At 38.8% G+C, this 7,292-nt stretch overlaps 1 long non-coding RNA gene and 1 other non-coding gene across 2 annotated transcripts; one reads left to right on the top strand and one right to left on the bottom strand.

The window, feature by feature from the left end:
* Positions 1–500: 500 nt before the first annotated feature.
* On the bottom strand, positions 501–664 carry LOC147326479 (U1 spliceosomal RNA). Its single transcript, XR_015130640.1, has one exon. It is a non-coding gene; the product is annotated as a U1 spliceosomal RNA (small nuclear RNA).
* Positions 665–849: 185 nt separating this feature from the next.
* Positions 850–2,436, top strand: LOC147326478 (uncharacterized). The gene is made up of 3 exons (XR_015130609.1): positions 850–972; positions 1,977–2,066; positions 2,200–2,436. It is a non-coding gene; the product is annotated as an uncharacterized LOC147326478 (long non-coding RNA).
* Positions 2,437–7,292: the final 4,856 nt, after the last annotated feature.

Genomic DNA, 7,292 nt, shown 5'->3' with positions numbered 1-7,292 from the left:
TTTGAAATGCTCAGGCTTGGAGATCAGTAGGTCAAGAGTGTGTCCTCTATTATGTGTGGCCTCTGTTACATGCTGAGTCAGCCCAAAGTTGCCCAGAGTGTTACTCAGGTCTTTAGTCCCTTTGTCCTGAGGGTTGTCCACATGGATGTTAAAATCCCCAACAATAATTACACAGTCGAAATCAACACAGATCACAGACAGCAGTTCACTGAGGTCATTAATGAATCATTTCAATGTAAGCAGCTGTCTCCTGGAAGTTTTCAGTCTTTTGAATATGTGGCTTTACAGCTGAAGGCCCCATCCAAAGTTGTGTTTGTTAATGTTTACAGGCCTCCCAAATGCTGCACAGACTTTTTTTAAATAAGACAGAATCCCCTCCTCCTCTCCTGCTCACCCTGGCCTCACTGATAAAACTGTAGTTAGGAAGCCAGAAGATCGCATGACGTCGTCATTGAAAATAAGCGCAAACATTCCCACTCATTTTTCTTTCAACATATGATGAGGGGAGAGCGCGAACGCAGTCCCCACTACCAGAAATTATGTAGTCGAGATTCCCACATTTGGGGAATTCGCAGGCTGTCAGCAAAGCCAGAGTGCAATGGCTGAGCCTCGCCCTGAGAGAACCACCTTCGTGATCATGGTATCTCTCCTACCAGGTAAGTATGAATTCCTTAGCTCACGCATGGGGCAGTCTTTCACACACAAACCCTGCACACTCACGGTGCTCACAATCTCAAAATCAACACAAACACAGCCTGTAGGAAGCTGGGACTACACACTATTTATATATACACATGAAGCAGTTTCCAACAGAGCCCCATAAGGTTATTTAGCTTTACAAATACCGGGAGAATTTCCCATCATGCATTGCTGTATCTGCGCAACAAGAGCTAGCTGAAAGATAACTTTTTTTCATCCATTTAACCTCCTTAAATCCACCAACAAACCACCAGAAGTTCAGCTAACTCAAAGGTAAAGCACGCTGCTAAACGAGTTTGTCTGATACTCGGGAAAAAGAGGATAAACGCAAAAGTTTTCTAGTTGAAGCACAGTCACTTCCGGTCTTTTCGTTAACTGCTGCTAGGCAACCAACAGTTTCCCGCTACGGTCTCGGAGTATGAACAGTGTTGCTCACGAAAACACGTCTGTGAACATGTCCGTGTGCAACAAACAACCAGAAAACAATCCAAATAAAAACACTAAAAATTTACTCATTAACAACGACTGAATTCACTCAGAGCAACTTTTTGCTTTGGCGGGAGTTTATTACCTGCTAAAGATGGCAGGAAGTCTCAAATCACGCGGGTCCGGCGCACATACACGTCTGGATGGTACAGCATAACCAGGTTAAGACATCTCTAAAAAAATATATTTTTGAGTGTTTTTCAGTGTTTTTAATTATTTGTTTTAATTTTGTTTATTTTCCATTGTTCACTGTGGCCTGATAAACATTTTATCAAAATATATTTCATAAGGCCATCGCTAAATATTTACAAGAAATCAGGCATTATACAGTGTGTAAACTTCAGTGTGATTTGGATGCTCAGCAGAAAATGTAGCCAGATATCAGCTGGGTTTAGATACATTTCAGATAAGAAAACCTTTGTTAGTCCCAGAGTTGGGAAATTCAAATTGTTACTGCAGCAGAGTACACAAGGCAGGAACAAATGAACACACACAGCATACCTAACAGCAATAATGCTATGCAAAAATAGAAGAAATATAGACTAAGAAATAGATAAGTACTTATATATGTAAGTCTATTTATCTATATCCATAGCCATCTATCTATATATATCTACATACATACATATACTTATATATGATGTAATAATACAGATTACTATTAGAAGAAGAATGAAACACAAGAAAACCCCAGGAAGGAGATCCTGTTTATTTTAATACCTGCAGTTGCCATCCCATTGGTTATCGCTTGCCTCTTCTTTCTGGTTTGCTTGTGTCGCAATAAACATAAGGCTTCAAATGACACACCACCTCGTTCCCAGCTCAGCAGCTCACCCTCCCAGGACACGGAGCTGTCGCCCCCGAATCATCAAAAACAACAGGTAGCAATAATAATAACAAGGTAACATTAAATATGGTCACAGTAAATGTGATTTACATACATTTGTTTAAGTATTGTTGAATTCTGGTGGCCAGAGTCTTTGGTGACATGTATTTATTGTTTCATGGCTGCAGGCGAAGCTGCGTGAGATTAACATGTCAGCAGTGCGATATATGGAGGGGCTCGGTGAGGACCGGTTTGGCAAGGTGTACAAGGGCCACCTATATGGCACAGTACCTGGTGAGCAGACCCAAGTGGTGGCCATAAAAACTTTAAAGGACAAGGTAGATTCTGCTCTTTGTGAGGAATTTCACCATGAAGCTATGGTCCGTTTCCATCTGCAGCACCCAAACATTGTTTGTTTGCTTGGCGTGGTCATTTCATAGTGCAGTGGTTGGGTGTTAATAGGTATTAACAGGTATTGCACACTGATATATGCAAAGACCCCAGTGTGTGAATATGTGGTGTACATTCATTGCTGTTGTGCAGTGTACAGTCTGACAGCAGCTGGAGGGAAAGGCCTCCAAAATGTCCACTTGGAACACGGCCTGTCACTGAAGGGTGACCTGTATGGGGTGGGAGCTGTTATCTGACAGGGATAACTACCTCCACTGGGTCAAGAGGACATCCCAGAACAGAGCTAGTTTTCTTGATGAACCTGTTCAGTTTCTTCCTATCCCCAGCAGACCACACCATAAAACATGGACAATACCACCACAGCGTCTGAGGTCTTCAGGAGCTCTCCCTGCTCCCTTCCAAAAGACTTCTCTGTTGCAAATACAACCGTCTTTATCCTTTTGTGTAGATGTACACTCTGTTGTTACTCCAGATCCGTTTATTAATCAGATCACTTATATGAGTCAGCTATCTTAATGCCCATTCTCTGGATGTTCACTGGTGTAGGTGGAGTCCACTACCTGCTCCTTGGTTTTCGGAGTGTTGATCTGGAAGTGGTTCTGCTGGCACCAGTTGACAAAGTCCTCAGTCAGTTCTCTGTATTCCCTGTTGTCCTGTTGTACACATCGAGGAGATGCTCTCATTGCCCACCCATTATTTTAAAATAGAGATAGCCTACATAGTTCATACATATGAGAGACCATTATGAGCCAATTAGGAGAAAGCATTAAATGAGCTGTGGGCCACTGCTGGCACTGTCATCACATTGGAGGGTCACTTTAGTGTTCAAGTAGTATAAAAACGTTTGTCTTTAAACAAGAAAAAACTCACTAATATTTCAGAAAATGTAGTGTTTTGTTTTAATTTTCAAATATTGTATAACAAGGCAAAACTGCAAATGTGAATGCAAATTCTTTTTCCTCAATCTTAATTAACTAAAACCTTTCATTGAATAAAAAAAGAATTGGCACTCAGACATGTGGCAGCACTTTGCTATAATTTTTGTTTTATTTAACAAAATAAAAATGCAGACATAAGTGTACATTTATGTCTACTAGTGAAAATTGTTTTCTTTACAAATAACTCTCACTGAACTAACACAGCCAATCCCTCAACATGGTTTTACTCTCTGCTCATATTGCCTTCATATTAAATCATTTTTTGCTTTTTATAGAAGTTATTTTCACATTGCACTCAACAACAAAATCCCCCGTAACAAAAACTAACTTCAAGGACCAAAATGCACAATATTTCCTCACGTCAACAGTACGGGTGGCAAGTAGGGGTGATGTGGGCCTCACGCAAGTCGGCCCCGGGCCGTGTGTTTCAGACCGCTGATTCACCTACTGTCACTATAGTGAAATTACTGTTTTTGTTTTGAAAGGTTACTAGTGGATGCTGGCAACCATCTTGGAAGAGAACAATACAATCTGTTGTAAGGCCTTCACTGGAAAATTGTGTATTTAGAATATAATACCAACATGTCATTTGAAGATAACATAGTACTTCAGTGACCAAATAGTATTTGGGTAAAAGTCACTGAATAGTGTTGGAATAAAGTGTGAAATTTGTGAAGAATTAAAATATCCAGGAGCTCAAATTGGATATTTTGTTTCAATCATATTTTATCAACACAAATTGCACAGGTTTATTGAATATGAATAACTTCACCTCAGTTGTTTAAGCTCCTGCCAAAGCAAAACATCTGTGTGCAACCAGTGTCCACTATTGAATTAAGTAAACCCAACATGTTCTTTTTTAGTGCATAATCACATTTAGTGAAATAAACTATTAAACCAGAATTACATATTAGGATTTAGCCAAGTGTTAGGATGTAATGCAGAGTAGTATTTCTAGTAGGCTTTTTTTGATATGCCTGTTTTCATTTTATTTTCTAAATTTTAAAGAAGGCTTTAGAAAGGTCAAAATAAATCTTCTGTAAGGGAGTATCAGCTATTCTAGTAGAATTTATTTTACCAATGCAAGGGTGCATTAGTACCTTGTAATACAACATATCTATTTCATAAAGGGCGAACACAAATGTCCAAAGAGACTTCCTGGCAGCTGCCATTTTAAGTATAACCTCTGGTACGGGCACGTTCAGTTTGCAGCAGCTATACAACAGTGGCCTCTAGAGGTGTTTACACACTATGACCAAATCAGACAATGCAACACAACACGCAGGTCGCCCCAATGAATTGATTAGGCTGGTAGCAGTGACTTGTTAACTTATCATTTGTCAAGCATATCTCCCATGAATGATATGAAATAATTTAGAGACATAACATTGACTAAACAAAGTAGAAGCTGCAATCAGTTTTTAGGAAAGTGAGTTTAATAAGAGTAGGTGAAATAATGCAGTAATTTCTTAGATTTTATAATCCCTTTATAAATCATGTTGGCTACTGCCTATTTAGCAGTGCAACAAGAGCATTAGACAAACAAACAAATAAATAAACAGTCAGCAAAAACAAAAAAGTTAGTACCCAGGGATAAAAATGTTGAGTATGAAAGGGAAACCTAATGGACAGATGTGATGCCTGAACAGTGGTGGCTTTAAGTGATGTATCAACTTAAACATGCATCCACAGTTTATGTTACATAAGTACGATGATCGGTGGTGACGGCTGGCGCCACTTTGGAAGCAGAGACTGTTGGTTTGAAAGCCTTTTGTGTCTCCTTGTGGCGGGACTCTTATACTGTACTGTGAGATGTCGAGCAGTGACCCCCCCCTGTCACTCTGGCTCCTACCTCAAAGCACACTGTGCGCTGTCGATCTTACGTGCTGCACAATAATATTCAATATTTAGTATTTACTGTTATATTCACATAGATCATCGCGATGATGTTATTTATTATATTGCTCTCTTTTTTTTTTTGCTCGTTTTCTCTTTTTTCTTTCCTGACAGGTGATCCAGGTGATTGATATATGTATTTTTTTGTCTGTTTGTTTTGTTGGTTTTTCTTTTTTGTCCTTTATCACGTTCCTCTTCCCCGCTGTTTTTCTTTCCCTCTTTCTTTCTCCGTTTTCTTTCCCGCAGTCAAATCTGTCCCATGTTTAGCAAGTGAAAATAAAACAAAATAAACAATAAAAGCAAAGGTGAATCAAATAGATCATTAAGGCAAGGCTGGGATGGTCCATTTGGTAAAGTAAATCTGTTGGGCATCTTTCTTTGTCTTTACACAATAATTCTGATGGCAAAAGAACCAAACGGGACACGCAAAAAAAAAAAAGAAAAGAAGATGTCGAGCAGTGTCAGTAGTATGCTAGAAAGTGATACATTAACATTTCTGGGGTCACCATGAAGAGCTTACTTCCTTTCTTGCTCAGTGTGTAAAATGTGGTACTTAATGGATTGAAAAGAAAAAGGATGGCACCCTTGTAGTTCACACAGGTGGTGATGATTCAGGGTTTTAATTTGTAAGGTTTGAATTTTGAGCCATCATAAATTTTAAACCAGGAAAGTATAATATTTAACACATGATAAGTCAAAGCTAATATAGCTGCTCATATATAGCTACTTATAATTTGAAGAGCTGCCTACACCAATGAGTAGACTTCCCAGAATGGAAACAGCACTCTTTGTGAGGTTGGAGAAAACAGTCAAGTTGTTAAGAACTCTGACTGAGAAGAATCCGCCTGTGTACAGCAGCAGGCTGCCTTCCTAGAATTTGGATATCCCCCGTGCGCTCGTCTCTGCATTATGTGCATTACCTCTCTTGGAAAATTAAAACCACAGCAGCTTTTTATAGCTTTTTTCATTCACTATCACCTTACACCAAAAGTCTACTCTGAAGAAGATTATTCAAAACATGCAACGCAGTCACCAATCCCAGCAAATCCACCCCTAAGTCAGACTGTACAATACAGAAAATAAAAGAGCTACAGCTCAGACTCTACAGGCTTCAGTTAGCATGTTAAATGTGAAAGCTCAGTTAGAAAAAGACTGAACAAAAACGGCCTGAGTTTAGCAATTAACCAAAGTGACAAACATTGCTCTAAATAATACTCCCCTAATCCAAGTAGTCACCCAAACCTGGACGTGGATTTAGAGGCCCGAGGGCCATCTCACACATTTATTCAGAATAAAACAAGTTTCAATTAAAAAAAATCAAAATCTTGTGGACGTATGCCTTTTACATGTTGGTAAAATGTTTAGGATGAGATGGAGATGTAACACTCATGCACCCTGAAAATTATGAAGGTCTAAACATGTATCAAAGGGACTCACTGAACATCAGTGGATTTCTATGGGGCAAACGTAAACTAGCCACTGTGACCATTGAGGCAGAGCAGAATGAATGATACTGACGGGAACTATGAGGGTTTGTAGTTAAATTCCTGCTCTTACACACTGTAAAATCGAATTAGTTAGAACTCAAAATAATTGAGGAAACTCGTTGCCTCAAAAAAATTGAGTAAAGCTTAGCTAAAAATGACTAAATTAGGACAACTTATTTATTTTGAGTACTCTGTACAAGCTCATTTGTTCCCAGAACTCAAGAAAATTGGATCAAGTTTACGTAAGTTGACCAAGTTAGGGCAACTTACTCATTTTGAGTACACTGTAAAGCCTTGTTAGTTCCCAGAACTCAAAAAAATTAAGGAAACTCATTGCCTCAAAAAAACTAAGTAAAGCTTACTTAAGATGACTGTTAGGACAACTTATACAGTGCAAGTCTGCAGTATTAAGAATAACTTGATATTTCTGACTGTACAGTGCTAATTGTTTACTTACTGACAAACATTTCAAGTTCAACTAAATGAAAAAACAATTTGTGGTAACCTGAATATGATTAAAAATAATTAACAACACTTTTTGTCTTGATG

The sequence above is a fragment of the Aulonocara sp. 'chitande type north' Nkhata Bay genome, linkage group LG7, assembly GCF_057382095.1.
Source record: "Aulonocara sp. 'chitande type north' Nkhata Bay isolate Kocher_YH1m ecotype deep benthic linkage group LG7, A_spYH_male_GT1.1, whole genome shotgun sequence".
In the NCBI taxonomy this organism is placed as follows: Eukaryota; Metazoa; Chordata; class Actinopteri; order Cichliformes; family Cichlidae; genus Aulonocara; species Aulonocara sp. 'chitande type north' Nkhata Bay.
Note: the sequence above shows the minus strand (reverse complement) of the source record. Positions and strands in the feature narration are given on the sequence as shown.